At 33.8% G+C, this 17,684-nt stretch overlaps 1 protein-coding gene across 1 annotated transcript in view; it reads left to right on the forward strand.

Moving 5' to 3' along the window:
- LOC140447558 (peptide transporter family 1-like) overlaps nucleotides 1–17,684 on the forward strand; it is a 96,945-nt gene that overhangs the window by 68,810 nt on the left and 10,451 nt on the right. The gene's annotated exons all lie outside the window — the stretch shown is intronic.

Consider the following 17,684-nt stretch of genomic DNA (forward strand, 5'->3'; position numbering starts at 1 on the left):
CTTCCTGTTCTCACGTACGGTTCTCAAACTTGGAGGTTTACAAAGAAAAACATGGAAAAATAGCAAAGACCCAAAGAGCCATGGAAAGGCAAATACTGTCAATTGACAGAAAAGGACATCAGGCTATCAGACAAGAAAAGAAATACTTGGATCCGCAACAAAACAAAAGTGACCGATGTATTAATGCAGATAGCAAAACTTTAGTAGAAGTTCGCTGGACATACCATAAGACAGAAAGACGACAGATGGAATAAGATGATTATACACTGGAGACCATATAGTTATAAACGAAAAAGAGGAAGGCCACAAGTGAGATGGTCAAATGACTTGAAGAAACACGCAGGCCCGAAGTGGATACAAACTGCCTACAATAGAGAGACGTGGAAGAAGGAAGTGAAGGCCTATGCCCAAAATTGAACAGCAAGGGCTGTATAGATAGATAGATAGATTAAACGTCACAAAGTTAAATGGAAGAATATACGAAATGATTGTAATAAAGTGAAAAAATAATACATACATACAGGATAGTTTGGAAAACTTATATTCACATAGGTTACATAGGTACAATGTAATGTTAAATTATATCATTTACTTTCATAATTAGAAGCCCTGTCGTCGTCACCAGAATCATTTAAATCAATCCTTAATTCTTCAATAATTACATCTATGCGACGTTTACTTTCCAAATACTTATCTTCAACCTTGACAACATGCTCACACACTTTCTTCCAGTTATCTACAGCTACTCTAGCAAATTCCTGTTCCACCAACACTTTTACGTCTTCAAACTTAAAATAAACGTTTTGTTTTGCAACTTTATTTTTTATTTGCGCCCAAACCATTTCTATAGGGTTCAAGTCTGGATGATATGGCAAAAGTTTTAAAGAAACATGTCCACATTGTTGTAGCACTTTGTCAAATTTATATTGAATATAATCTTATTTGTGTAATTTGATGATTTCATACAATTGCGGTTTTCACATTGACGTTACAAATGGTAAATTTTTGTCTGTCAACCAAGATATCATATCCATTTTTTTAGAATTACTGGTAATTGCTTCATTAATTTGTACATTATGACATTATCAGTAACAACAACAGATCCAACAGGCAAATTGGGATTAACTGTTCTTTCATCCATTATTCATATTGTTCTGAAGCTATTTTCTTGTGGCATTTTAAATTAATTTATATTTAAATGGGAATAAGCCACAATTAAAGGTTAAAATACGTTTATTGACGTTTCAATTTCCACTTCGGAAATCGTTCTCAAAATACAAACATTAGTAAATTAAACAAATTTTGTTTTTTGTTACTTAGTGAAAAATTCTTCTAATAATTTAATTTTATCTGACTCATCTATATTGACAATTCAGACATACCTTATACATTTTAAAGTAGACGACTTTAAAATGATATTGCCAATATTGTTGAGTTGCGTTCCTGGGACGACTTTACTTATAAGATAGTTCATTCGATTACATGAAATCAACTTTAACTTGAGAATATCCATCAGAAAAGATCATAACATGTAATTCGTCTTTAAAAAGACAAATACATGCCATGATGACAGTAAAATTCTCCTGTTAGTGATTCCATAGTAAATTATGAGGGAAAAACCAGGAAAAAAACCTCATAATACTATCCCGACATGGTAAGTATTTGATTGTGCATTTAGTTTACCTTCAATAAATTATCCTTTTTTCTCACGGATATTCTCAAGTTAAAGTTGATTTCATGTAATCGAATGAACTATCTTATAAGTAAAGTCGTCCCAGGAACGCAACTCAACAATATTGGCAATATCATTTTAAAGTCGTCTACTTTAAAATGTATAAGGTATGTCTGAATTGTCAATATAGATGAGTCAGATAAAATTAAATTATTAGAAGAATTTTTCACTAAGTAACAAAAAACAAAATTTGTTTAATTTACTAATGTTTGTATTTTGAGAACGATTTCCGAAGTGGAAATTGAAACGTCAATAAACGTATTTTAACCTTTAATTGTGGCTTATTCCCATTTAAATATAAATTAATCCATTATTCATAATTTTTTGAATTCATATCATCATGGTAATCTCCTGTCTTAGCTCCTGACTTAAAAATCAAAAGGACATTCTGTATGAAACCTATCTCTCCACCACCATGTACGATAACCAACCTACTTTCTTTTAAAATGTTTTTGAACAATCCTTTACCACTGTCATCTGTCCAGCTATTTGACGTAGTGTGTCCTGCATGTACATAGGTTTCATCAACATATACAATTGACTTACCTTAGCTTCTGTAATATTTAATTTTGTCCAAATATTTAATGCGTAGATCACGAATATCATTCCGTTCAATTAATAAACGTCGATTATCTTTCGTATTCTTCCATTTAAATCCCAAATCTTTCACAATTCTGTAGAGAGGACTCACACTTCCAGTCCACTCGTACAACTCTTCAATCCATTTCTGCAAAAGCTTCAATGATACACGACAACGTTCAGTCTAATGAAAACGATGAATTGTATTTCTAATGAACTGTTTGTCATACTCCCTCAAGTATGTCACGGTTGCTTTCCTTTTAGCAAGTGTTGTAGCTGGAAATTTTAGTGTATTATTTTACTCTGCGTTTGTTAACATACTCGCTTGTTGAATGATCTTTTCTACTGTACGTAAAGATACTCCAGTAGCTTCACTTACACGTTGTTTAATACTGGTTCGATTATCTTCTGGAAATAGTATTTGCATATATTTAAAAACATTGCAAATTATTGCTTTGGATTCTGGTGTCAATTTGATCTGTTTACTCTTACTACACCTAACCATCTCCATTCTACAAAATAGTTCTAATACGCGTGGTAAAATAATGAGACTAAATTACGAAATAGTTTGAAATCGGGTGACTAGAAATTCTCGGAAATAATTCTTATCAGTTCTTGACTTTATAATTACGGTTTTAAGGTAACTGATACTAAATTAGAAATTAACTTTTACCAAACTTTATAGAGTATCAATTATTAAAGATGGTATTATAACAAACAAAAAGTTTGGTATCTATAAAACAATCTGTGTACAATCAAACTCCATTTATTATTTAAGTGAGTAATAATTTTGTAATTAGTGCGATTTCAAATAATTTAATTTGTTTAATATTGTAACGCCACTGCATGAGTCTAATCATAGATATTATATTGTCTGTGCGATTGACTATTTCGTGGAAGGGCTCGCCACTCGATTTGAAATAAGCTGTACCCTCCACTTCACTTTTGGACTTTTCACCTTTGTGGCGAAAACTACCCCAAATATAACAAAATCGTATAATTGTAAATTAAAGCAGGTAATCGATTAAAATCTTCTTTTAATGAAGTAAATGAATGTCAATTACCATTAAACAATATAATTTAAGATTTTATCACAGTTTAACTGCTAAACCTGACCCTCTAGATTAGTTATAATTAAAACGATGTCATTGAATACCTTGTCTTCACTGATTTGCAAGGAAATTTGGATTTAGGTTATACTTACCTTTCACTTTAAAATTGGACTTCCTCCGTTGGTTGCTTTTTATTTATTTATTATTTTTTTTTTTTTTGGTGAAAACAACTCCTATTAGAAAAAAATCATAATTGTAAATTCAAGCAATTTCGAAATATTTAATTATGCAGTGATATTCAATTTAGATTTCTTTACTGTTTTAATTTTTTACCACATAATTTCTACTCTTATAAAAACCACCCCTTGCGAAGAAATTAGTTGGATAGAAGTCAGCAAAGGAGGTGTTGGATTCAAAAATAAGATGGATTGTAGAATGCAGCTAGTGCGGTTGCTAGTTCCAGATACTGGTTGAAGGTATACTTCAGGGATATGTTGAGGTTTCATAGCAGCAGCCGCCTACTGCAGTAGATTATGACAGAATAGTTAGTAAACAGAAAGTTGATCGTTTACGAATGGCTACTCATGTTTTGGTTGGAGGGTTGAATCGTCGATAAAGATTTCTTTATTTGAGGAAGACTGGGAGGACTAACCACGAAAAAGAAATTAAAAAAATACTTACAGAGATTTCCTGGGCAACACTACACAAGAAGATTCCCAAACTATTTAAAATATGATGCCGTTTAAAAAAATCCTCTTGTTGGTTAGAAAGAAATTTTTTTCTCTCCTAAAAAATGTGTGAATATCTTTTTAAAAGAAATCATTTTAAACTCCTGGTTTAAAGAGATACATTACAGATTTATTTTTGTTTCACATAAACAGTTATTACACATAAAAATATCAAAATTTATCAACAACCCTTACATTGAATTGGACCTTCTAACAAAATAGAATAAAAACTATATGTATCAACAAATGTTACATTGAACTTTCTAACAAAACAGACTTTTAAATATGGTTGTGTACCAAATGACAAAAAAGGTGTACTAACTCTCATATGTCGAAATGAAACTACGTAACTTTTCTGAATCATTAATTAATTAAACTATGATAAAATAAAGGCAGATATCGAGCAAAGTTTGATTAATTAAATCTTGCCCAAGTACTTTCGCTCCCTAGAGCATCTTCAGGGACATTTCGGCAATTTTGGGCTACCCAACAATCGCAGAATGTTGCAAATATAAAATTAAATATAAAATTGTACACAATACTACACTAAACAAGGACAAACAGTTTAAAATTATTTCAAAAATAGTCGAAGCTATATTCTGGTCGGCAAGAGAAGAGAGAAAGATTAATTAATTCATTAATTAATTATCAAAAGTTAATTTTATTTAAAAGAAACTAAAATATGACAATTAGCTGATCCATAAAACTTATATCTACTTATAAACCTTTAAAGTGAAGTATATTGTTACGAAAGATTTATTCCACATAGGAAAAGTCCATTGACAAAAAAGAAGAAGTAGTTCGAGAACATTCAAGATGACATCGAAAATTCTTAAAATGTCTAGTGAAGTTTGGAACGTCAAAAATTAATAATTATATAGTTATCAGTTAGTTAAAAAGTATTGTAATATTGTTGGTGTTGAATAAACTTAATTTTCAAGAAGTGTAACATTGGTGACAGCGGTGGGATAAAGAAATATTTAGCAGTTGTTAATGGTAAATACAAGATCCACTGAGTTTGACAAAGAAATGGATACGTCCGGACCCCCTGCATGGTTTTAAAAAAATGAAAGAAGATGAAGAGAAGCGTAGACAAGAAGAGAAAGCGGAAAATGAGAAGCGTAGGCAAGAAGAGGAAGAGGAAAAGGAGGGGCGTAAAAAAATAGAGGTAGAAATCATAGATGGTTTATCCCAAATCCACGAAAATTTTCAGTTAGAGATAAGTCAAATCACTAGTAGAATAGATAAGTTAGAAGAAAAACAAAACAATTTTGAAAATAAAATAGAACAACAACAAAATGATTTGAAATCTAATTTACAAATACAAATAGTTGAGTTAGAAAAAAAATTAATACCCAAGCTTCTTTATCTAATGTTTCAGTAACTAACGTCGAATCTAAACAAACAGCTTCATCACCTTCCATAATTGAACCAGGTACAATTAGAACTAGTAAATTTTTAAAACCACCCTCATTCGATGATCAGACAGCATGGGAAACTTATCGTTTTCAATTTGAAGCTGCAGCTAGAGCAAATGGCTGGAATGAAAAAGAAATGGCAGCTTCTTTGGTGGTGTCGCTTCGAACACAGGCAGCAACTCTTTTGCAATTCCTTCCCCAAGATGCACCCAGTTATACCTCTCTAGTTGAAGCTTTAGAGACAAGATATGGCCAGCAGCATCTAAAGCAGGTTTTCCAAAGTCAGCTAAAAATTCGATATCAAAAACATAACGAAAGCCTGCAAGAATTTGAAGCCTACATTAAAAGACTATTGCACTTGGCATACCCTCAGGCACCTAAAGATTTTCTGGAACAAATTGGAATACAGGCATTCATAGATGGACTACAGGATGTTGAAATGCAACAAGCTCTCCGATTACAACATCACAAATCGCTAAATGGAGCACTAGTCTCAGCCCAGGAGTATGAAGCGACAAAAAGCATTTCCAGATCTCATCCAAAATTAAGAAAAATAAGATTTCAAGAAAATAAAGAAATCACAACCACAGATAACCAACAACCTATTTTATCCCAAATTTTAAACAAACTGCAAAATCTTCAACAAAAACCTCGAAATGAAAACAAAAGATGTTTTAATTGCGGGAGAATAGGACATTTTCAAAACAATTACAGAAGCCGATCCCAAACAAGGAGAGAACATCCAAAGAATGAGGCTAGAAGGTCGCCTAGATCGACATCCAGAAGCCCATCACATAGTCCTATTAGAAATACTAGTAGAGATAGGTCTCTAAGAAATCGATCTCCCACAACTGACCACAGATACGCAAACAATAGCAAGGGAAACGAATAAAACTCGACAATAAGGGGCGGGCGTCGGCTGTATCTAATAAAAGCCCCCAAATTCCCACTTACACTTTACATAAAAATGAACAAAATTTATTACTTAAGGGCTACGTTGAGAATCAAAAATACACCTTTATTATTGATACCGGTGCAACCAGATCCTTTATTCGAACCGGATTTCTGAATGAGAAACTACAACCCACTAAAACAAACTTAGTTCTTGAAACAGCTTAAGGTCACACTATTCCAATTCATGGAGAGATAACGGCAACCATACTAATTGTCCTAAATTTGGAAGAATCGGTACCTCAAGTAAGAGTTATAGTGAGCGAGGATACCGAAATTCCTCAAAATTCTGAAAGTATTATCCTGGCGAGACTGAGTCAAAAACCTGAAGGTCTACATTTTGGCGTTGTGGAAAGCGATGAACTAGTTAGTGATGGAATTTTGATAGCCAGATGCCTTATTAATGTAGATGAGATGATTCCAGTAAGGGTTGCTAATTTGTCTGAAAAACCTTTTAAATTAAAGACAGAACAACAAATAGCATTCTGTACACCAATAGAAACAAGAAGCAAGTGCGAAAAATATTTAAAAAAGGAATACAGCTTCCAGTAACCCAGTTGACGCTAGCCTAGTGAAACAACTAATCAAAAATGTTGACCACTTAACAACTAAAGAATTAAACAAAATTAACGACTTTATTAATGAAAACTACGACATTTTTGAATCCGAGAAATCTACAGGGCGTACTAGTTTAGTTCAACATAGAATTTATACTGGAGATGCAAGACCAATTCGTCAAGCGCCACGGAGATTGCCATTTGCTAGACAAAAGGAAGTTGAAAACATAATACAAGACATGATAAATGCTGATATTATCGAAGAAGCTTCGGGCTTCTGGTGTTCACCAGTAGTCTTAGTAACTAAGAAAGATGGATCTACTCGCTTTTTTGTAGACTACAGAAGATTAAACCAGGTTACACAAAAAGACAGTTATCCGTGGCCACGAATAGATAATACACTAAACACTCTATCAGGTGCTAAATGTTTTTCTACCCTAGATTTAAAAAGTGGCTAATGGCAAGTAGAAGTTACATCCTGATGATCGAGACAAAACTGCTTTTTCAACTGGCCGTGGTTTCTACAGGTTTCAGGTTCTACCATTTGGTCTGTGTAATGCTCCAGCTACGTTTGAACGTCTAATGGAGATGGTTTTAAGAGGACTTACCTGGAAAACGTGTCTAGTATATCTTGATGATATAATGATTATGTCCAAAACGTTTGACGAACATCTGAAAGACTTAAGCGAGGTATTTAATAGATTGAGAAATGCCAATTTAAAGTTAAATTATAAGAAATGTTCACTATTTCAAAGAGAGGCATACTATTTAGGACATATCGTTTCAGTAGAAAGAATTAAAACTGATCCAGAGAAGATTTCAGTTATTGGCCTAAACAAGGAAATAAAAAGGAAGTTAGAAGTTTTCTTGGACTCTGTTCATATTACCGAAAATTTATTAAAGATTTTGGCCGCATAGCTAAGCCCCTTTATCGACTAATCGAAAACATCATTGAATTTGACTGGACACCGTATTGTCAAAATGCTTTCATAGATTTAAAAAAACGACTTACAACAGCACCAATTCTAGCATACCCACGAAAAGATGGCAAATTTCTGTTGGATTGTGACGCATCTCAGCATGGTATTGGCGCAGTATTATCACAAGAACAGGAAGGCGAAGAAAAAGTTATTGCATATTTTAGTAAAACAATGGGAAAGGCTGAAAAGAATTATTGTCTTACCAAAAAAGAGCTCCTAGCTATTATAAAAGCCCTAGAACATTTTCATACTTTTTTTTATAACAGAAATTTTATAGTTAGAACTGACCATAGCGCTTTACAGTGGCTAATGAATTTTAAGAAGCCAGAGGGACAAGTGGCTCGGTGGATAGAGAGACTCCAACAGTATAACTTCGACGTAGTACATAGAAAAGGGCGTCTCCATAACAATGCCGATATTCTTTCTAGGCGACCCTGTTTGGAACGACAATGCCAGTACTGTAAAAGACTTGAAGATAAAGAGAACATAACCGAAGAAGTAAGTCTCCAGGTAACCACAGTTATACAGGAAGAAGATAATGATCAGAGTTTTCTGGAAAACCTTAAAAAGAGTCAAAAGAAAGATAATGATTTAAAAGTCATACGAGAATGGCTTAAAAATGGAGTAAGACCTGTTTGGCAGGAAATAACCAAATACAGTGGAACTATAAAAGCGTACTGGGCTCAATGGAAATCTCTGTATCTTTCCAATGGTCTATTATATCGGAAGTGGGAAAGTCCCGATGGAGTACGTATAGTTCAACAAGTAGTACTGCCGAAATCACACATGAAAAATGTGTTGCAAGAACTTCATAGCAGCCTTTCTGGAGGACATTTTGGAGTCAAAAGAAAACTGGCCAGAGTTCGAGACAGATTTTACTGGATTAATTGTCACCGAGATGTAGAAGATTGGTGTAGGAAATACGATTTATGTAATGGTAAAAAAAGGCCCTAGAACAATAAGTCGTGGTAAAATAGCACAATATCTTTCCGGAGAGCCTTTTAAACTTCTTGCAGTGGATATTCTTGGTCCACTTCCGATGACAGAGAGAGGGAATTACAGTAACAGAAGCATTTATAACACACGTCGTATCAAGACATGGAGTTCCTTTAGAGTTACATTCTGATCAAGGACGAAATTTTGAATGAGAATTATGGCAAAAATTAATGAAAATCTTGGGTATTAAGAACTCGCTTTACGCCTCTTCATCCTCAATCAGACGGAATGGTCGAAAGACATAATAGAACTGTTTGTCAATACCTTTCAATGTTTGTCTCTGATAATCAAAAAGATTGGGATAGTTTAATTCCTCTATTCCTGTTAGCCTATAGAAGTTCCGAACATGAAGTAACTGGTTATTCTCCATCAATGATGATCACCGGAAGAGAAATGAAGCTTCCTTAAGATCTTATTTTCGAAAGATTGCCTTCCTGCGAAGAAGAACGTTCATCCCCGACCTACATTGAAAATTTGAAAGAAAAATTAGAAAAAGTCTACGAATTTGCTCGTAAAAGTTTGAAGCTTCAAAGTGATAAAGCCAAGGCCAGGCTCGACATGCATGCTACTGGTCCAACTTTCACAAGAGGTGACCCAGTATGGTTATACAATCCCACACGTAAGAAAGGACTTTGTCCGAAACTTCAACGAAACTGGGAAGGCCCGTATACCGTCCTGCAGAAAATAAATGATCTAATCTATCGCATCCAGTTTTCAGCTAGAAGTAAACCCAAGGTAGTTCATAACGAGAGACTAGCTCCATACCATGGAACTGATCCACCCCGTTGGCTTCAATCGATCCCCGATAGTCCAGTTATTCGAGGCGAATAACTATAAAGGAGGAAGCAGTGTTACGAAAGATTTATCCCACATAGGAAAAGTCCATTGACGAAAAAGAAGAAGTAGTTCGAGAACATTCAAAATGACATCGAAAATTCTTAAAATGTCTTGTGAAGTTTGGAACGTCAGAAAATATATAATTATATAGTTGTCAGTTAGTTAAAAAGTATTGTAATATTGTTGGTGTTGAATAAACTTAATTTTCAAGACGTGTAACAATATTAAAGATAAATGTTTATTTAAGAAATGAATATTTAAGAAAAGTTTGGTACCTTAGATTTGAATACAAAAAAACACTGTCCCACCCAAACTTCAAACGATCTGGATCCGATCCATGGGAGATACAAAATGGAAGCCGACAAACACCAAAACTGGGCCTCAGGTTATCCTAGATGATAACTATATGATTCTTCAAAACTCGGCTGCTTATTTTTCACTCAAAACCATGTAGTCCCACGGAGTACAGCAACAAAATAGTGATTATCTTACTTTACAAAGACCTCCACATAGCATTTCGAGCTCAAATCTCCTTCTTATCAAAACTCCCGGAATTAAATGAAAATTTGGCGGTTTTTAAAACTGTCTGAGAAAAAAGGTTTCCTCGTTTAGACCCTAAGCTGTTCTCATTGTGCTACACTAACTAATTTCCGATGACAAAATTCTTCATGACTTCAACAATGAAATAGACTTCTTTCGCGGCCGGTTTATCGAGGAGTACATTCATCCTCTTAACAATCGGTATAAATATAAACGGAAAAATTTCTGTTTATTTTCTGCGTAAATATCTAGCTGGAACCAAGATCAAAAGAAAAATCAATTTGTGTTATTATAAACAGACTAAAAATGTTTATATTATCAATCTTAGACACGCAAAAAGATTAAGAATATTTTTTGGTCGTTTATTATATACAAGGTGAAACCAAAATGCTACAAATGAATAAAATCGAAAGAAATTGAATAAAATAATTATTTAAAGAAAAACAACAAACATTTGACGTTTACAATGTTATCGACTGTAAACAGATATGTTATTCATTTCTTTTGAGACCCTATGAAAGAAAACAACAGTTCGACACTGAAGCGTTGGCCGAAATATTTCGTTCAAATGTCCCACAATTAAATTAACAACAAAGTATTGGGCACGATACTTTGATAGAAGCTGTAAAACATTTTTTATTTTATTGTTATTCACGAAGAGCAAATCGCAAAATCAAATAACCCTAGCGTTGATTTCATCTGGAATAGCCGAAACTTTATTAGAAGGTAGACGAACTGCACATACTGCCTTAATACCAATGATGAAGATTTTACAGGTATGCAAGTAAATCGTTTGGGACGAATGTAAAATGGCTCACAAGAGGTCATTTGATGCACTGGACAGAGCTTTAAAAGATATTCGTGACAACCAATACATTTTTGGTAGAACTAAAATTCTATTTTCAGGTGATTTTGTCAGATTCTTCCAATTAGTCCCCGATCAATTACTGCAGACAAACTAAACGCATGCCTAAAATTATCACATTTGTGGCGAAATGTAACGATGATGCTCCAACTGATAACTCACATGTGAGTGTTTTTGCAACAAGATCAAAGTGCAATAGTAGGTATTTACGAAGCAATTGTTAGACATTGCAAATGGTAAAGTCGCTATTGACACCTCGACCGAATTGATCACATTACCTACAGATTTCCGGTATTTCACATTCTTGAGAGAAAAGCTTATTCAGCGTGATTTTTCAAGCAGCGAAACAGTTCAATAACCGTAAATGACTGAGTGAATGGGCAATATTGACGATCAATATTGCCCATTCATTCATTGCAAAATCAAATGTTGATGATCCTAATGCGACCATTCAGAATTTTTTCATCCAGGAAAGTTGTTTTAGTTCAAATTAGTTGGCATAGTTATAAACCAGGATAAAGTTTTTGAATCCATTGGAATTACCTAGACTTCCACCTCACAATAAGCAATTAATTGTATTGTATTATGTAAAGATTAATAAGGATTAATGATAATCCAACTGAATAGTACTCCAGTTAAATTAAATGTTTTACAAGTGTATGTCTCAACCAGCGATAAACCAGAAGAAAAGGTAGAGCAAGTCTATGAGTTGTTGATAAATTTACTTAAACAAATTAAAAAAAAAAAGATATAACTATCATTATGGGCGACTTGAATGTGAAAATTGGTAAAGGGAAAAGCGGTGAATTAATTTGTGATTTTGGTCTAGGAAAGAGAAATGAAAGGGGAGAACGATTAAAACTATTTGTAGAGGAAGTAGAATTTGCAATACTAAATACATTCTTCAAACTACCACCAAGACGTTTGTCTATTTGGGTCAGCCAAATGGGTTTAGAATGTCAACCAGGAAACATAATACGAAATCAAATTAATTACATAATGGTGAACAAGAGATTTCGCAACGGATGCCTATCAGTTAAAAGTTACCACGGTGCTGACGTATCGTCAGATCATATTCCTGTTATTGGTAGATTTAGGTTAAGATTCAAAAACGTTACAAGAAAGAATAGTAACAAAAAATGTGATATGGCTAGACTAAAAGATAAGAAAACAAAAGAGAAGGTCGCACGGATTCTTTCAGAAAGTAAAGCTAAGTCACATTGAGCTAATATATGATCCAGAAGAATCACTCCAGAATATATGTGAAACCTTTAACAAGATTAGAGAAGAACATCTAATAGAAAATAAAGAGAAGAGGAAAAGTTGGATGAACGACAATATATTGTAACTCATGGAAGAAAGAAAAAAATCAAAGAATAACAAACCAATGTACAAAAATATTCAGAGACAAATAAGAACCGAAATACAAAAGGCTAAAGAAAATTGGTTAAAAACACAGTGTAATGAGATAGAGTTGTTGGAACAAAAACAAGATACATTTAATACGCATAAAAAGGTAAAACAAGCAGCTGGTCTGCAAAATCCAACACAGCTAGTAAACTCCAAAATCGACAAAGGAACATCATTACAGATAAAAATCTAGAAATATGCATATGGACCAAATACATACAAGAACTCAGATGAAGTGGAAAAAACAATATCAGAACTAAAAGATGGCAAAGCTCCTGAACCTGTTAATGCATATGTTAAACTCATAAAGCTATTTAACACCGACGGTACTCAACTACTAACAAAAATATGCAATGACATGTATTCAAACGAAGTAATACCAAGATCATGGCTGAAGTCAACTATTGCTCTACCAAACAAAATAAAATCCGTATCCTGCAATGATTTCCGGACTATCAGCTCAATGAGCCGCATTTTAAAGTTATTTCTAAAAATCATACAATAAAGGATATGGCTATGCGAAGAAAAAATCAGCCATACACAGTTTAGTTTTCGGAATGCAGTGGGTACGAGAGAGGCTCTCTTTAGCTTCTTCTTTAAGTGCCGTCTCCCGATCGGAGGTTGGATATCATCATCACTATCTTTACTCTATCTACTGTTGCTCTGAAGAGTTCTATAGAACTGCATTTAAACCAGTCCCCTAAATTCTTCAACCATGACACGCTCCTTCCTATACTCCTTCCTCCTCTTATCTTTCCCTGTATTATCAGCCTTAGCAGTACATATCGCTGTCCCCTCATTACGTGTCCCAGATATTGTAACTTTCTTATTTTTATTGTGTTTATTATTTCGCATTCTTTGCCCATTTCTCGCAATACTTCCGTGTAAGTTTTCTTCTGTGTCCATGCTATTCTAATCATCCTCCTGTAACACCACATTTCAAAGGACTGTAACTTATTTATGTGTTCTTGCTGTAATGTCCAGCTTTCAAGCCCATATTGCAGTATCGAAAACACGTAGCATCTCAGTGCTCTTACTCTCAGTTCTAATTTAAGGTCTTTGTTGCAGAGAATTGTTTTCATTTTTACAAACGCATTTCTTGCTATTTCTATCCTTGCTCTTATTTCGGTTGTTTGATTATTATTGTCTGAAATCCAGGTTCCTAAGTATTTGTATTTATTAACCCTTTCTATCGGTACATTTCCCAAATGGATGTTTGTTGGTATATTTGTTTTCTTTGCTATTATCATGTATTTGGTCTTTTTTATATTCATTTTTAGTCCATATTTTTCACAGAAACTGTTTGTTTTGTTTATCAGTAATTGGAGTTGTTCAGCAGAGCTTGCCATAATTACGGTGTCATCTGCATATCTTATGTTGTTAATAGATCTTCCGTTAATTATTATTCCTTCACTTTGAGATAGTAATGCTTCTTTAAAAATGGCTTCACTATATACATTAAATAGTAATGGGGACATAATACATCCCTGTCTAACTCCTCTCCTGATTTCAATTTCTGGACTGGATTCGTTATCTATTACGATTTGTGCTCTTTGATTCCAGTAGAGGTTTGTTATTATTCGTAAGTACATATGGTCTATGTTTTTTGTCTTTAGAATTTGGACTAATTTTTCATGTCTCACTTTGTCAAATGCTTTTTCAAAATCAACGTAACAAACATGCACATCAACATTCATATCCATGCATCTTTGAGCTAACACATGAAAAGCAAATAACGCTTCTCTGGTTCCTAGTCCGTTTCTGAACCCAAACTGACTATCATCTATTCCTTCTTCCAGTTTTTTATTTATACGACCATGTATAGCTTTAACATATAAGTGCTATTTCAACGATGTAGAGATGTAAATTGCGATATTTATGCATGCTTTATTGATTACCATAAAGCATTCGATACAGTAAAACATGAAAAGCTGATGAGATTATCAACAAATATTGGAATAAACACCTGTGATCTAAGAAGTATTAACAATCTTTATTGGAATCAAATGGCGTCTATCCGTACAGAGGTAGGAGAGTCCGATGATATCAAAATCAAGACAGAAGTGTATTCTATTATCCTTGATGTTTAACATATACTCTGAGCAAATCTTTCAAGAAGCAGTAGAGGATGTTGAAGCCGGAATTCGGATTAACGAAGAATGTATTAATAACATCAAATACGCGGATGACACGGTGGTATTCGCCGACAGTTATAAAGCCCTCCAGACGTTAATGAATAGAATCACAGAAGTGAGTCAGAGATATGGACTTTCACTGAACATTAAGAAAACAAAATGTATGGATGATCTCTAAGAAGGAACAGTAAATTGAAAGAATTAGTGTGAATGGTTAACCAATAGAAAGAGTAAAAACATACACCTACCTTGGTACGAACGTTAATGAAAATTGACTACAGGCACAGTACAGGTACTATAGGCACTACAAGAAGAAGAAGTGGAAGGATCAGTTTTCATTATAATGCGTAACATTAATCATCCTGGACTGTTTAATCGAATAAGACTTACTATGAAAAGACTAATGAATAATATCGTTGAGGTAACGATCATCAAGGAAAAATATAAAAGAAAGGATGTCTTGATCCCGCTTATGCCGATGATTCCAGCGGACTTACCATTTATTATAAGTTTCTACAATTTCCCGTGCAATTGACTTTTTCTATCTTAACATCAATATTAATGATAAACAAATTGCAAAACTAACCGTTGGAAGTTTGCGGAATTTGCTTAGAGTTTCCATGTTTCGCGCACGGACAATTTTCGCGCGTCGGGAAACCGTCATCATCGTGTATTTATGCACTGCAAAAAAAATATTGTTTATTGGCAAGCATTAAATTGATTTAACTTTTTTTATACATAATAATTTTGAGTACTCTTTTGTTTTTTTAATTTACTGTTAACTGTTAGCAGTTAATTTTTCGTTGCATTGGAATAACATGGTTCTAACTACTTCAGGTGCCATTTTGAGTTATGAGTGTTTAAAGTTTCTATGTTATGTATTTATTTTACAATTATCGCCACTTGTATGTTTTAACAATGTAAATTTAGAAAAAAAAATTAACTATATTAACTTAAAGAATAACTAAATTAATATATTCTTATTAACCGTAAAAAGTTACTTCAATAGTTAATACAATGGTGTTCTGATCTGAGAAATGATTTAAAGTTATTTAACAAAGTTCTATCTACCACATACACCCTTGTTTAAAAACATACACCCTTGTTAAATTCAGTGTTGAATATGTATCGGTAATATGACAGCTTAACTGGATTTTTATTTTGTTCTTTACACCATTTAACATACAATTGATATAATTGCACTACACTCAAATTTGCTTTCAAATATTTCCGTTGAGTAGTCTTTCGGCATTAAATGCACTAAATGCATGCTCATCAGCAGAACACAACAACCTCCGATGCAATTGACATTAAACAACCAAAAAATAGAACAAGTGGAGACATACACATACCTTGGAACCACAGTCAACACAAAATGGGACCAGTCAACAGAAATAATATCACGAATTGAAAAAGCGTGAAACGCGTTCAACAATATGAAAAAGTGGTTCACAAGCAAAATCTCATTGGAACTAAAATTAAAACTGGTCAAGTGTTATGTCTTCCCGGTCTTGTTCTATAGAGCAGAGGCATGGACCACAACGGAAGCCACCCTGAAGAAACTAGAATCCTTTGAGCTGTGGATATATCGCCGTATTCTTCGGATATCCTGGACAGACCACATCACTATCGTGGAAGTAATGCAGAGAATAGGCAAAAGCAAAGAAATAATCTTCACCGTAAAGAAACGGAAGCTTGAGTACTTCGGACATGTCATGAGGCATACTAAGTACCGGCTGCTACAGTTAATAGTCCAAGGAAGAATCGACAGTAGGAGGGGACCGGGAAGAAGACGACACTCATGGATGCATAACCTGCGACAATGGTTCGGACTAACATCGACCGAACTGTTCAGAGGTGCCGTAAACAAAGTCAAAATAGCCTTGTTAATAGCCAACGTCCGAAACGGATAGGGCAAAGGAAGAAGAAGAAGTCTTTCGGCAGTAATGTGACTCAACTACAGGGAATAATTTAATGTGATTTTTTACGTCCTCTTTTCTATCACTCGTTATAAACCTGCTGCTTGTTTTATCTCTCAGATCTTTTTTTGGTAGGTTTTCTTCTTTATAGGTTGTATATATAGGTTTTTGAGAAATGTTTACCATTTCCAAAAAAAAGTTTTTACAAACTAGGATTTTTTCTCCACGAATAGTCAAAAAATATTCAAATGAATACGTTCTTCTTGACGGTCTTTGAATAGTTGTTCTGGCTTTCAAAACTTTTCTTGTAACTTGACTTAAAACTAAAAATTTTTCATTTTGTGACAATGACCAATAAGTTCTGAAGAACTCCTGTTGTTCTTCTTTACAAATGGTTGTTCCACATTTAAACTTACAATTTTCAAGAGAGTTTTCCTTATAAGTACTTTTTCGTTATTTGACTTCCTTTCCCCTCACACTTACGTAAGCTTTCCCACTCTGACAAAGGCGTTTTCTTTCACGTGCTTTCCAGTTGGATTCACATTTGTTTCGTTTTCTAGTATTCTTCGAAGTTGAAGGAGTTTCAGTTAGTATACTGTAACAATAATCATGTAGAAAAATTACTTTTAAATACTTAAATACAAAAATAACCTACTTGTTATTGTCATCCCTTTGAAGTTCTACGTCTAAAATAACTGCATTGTTATTATTCTGTTTCAGATTTTCATTAGCCACATTCATTATCGAATCCAACTGCAAAATTGTGATGCTCTCACTGCTTTCTAAAATATGATCGATTGATTTTTCGAAATCAAATCTATCTTAAGAATTTTTGTTTGTAACTTACCGTTGTTGGTGTTTTGTTTATTAGTGTACCCTTCTTCGCGAGTATATTCAAAATCATCATTCCCATTGTGATCTAACTGAAAAACTGCTGTCACTGATTTCTTCGTTATAACATCCAGGAATCTCACTCATTTTGATG

This window comes from Diabrotica undecimpunctata, chromosome 8 (genome assembly GCF_040954645.1).
Source record: "Diabrotica undecimpunctata isolate CICGRU chromosome 8, icDiaUnde3, whole genome shotgun sequence".
Classification (NCBI taxonomy): Eukaryota; Metazoa; Arthropoda; class Insecta; order Coleoptera; family Chrysomelidae; genus Diabrotica; species Diabrotica undecimpunctata.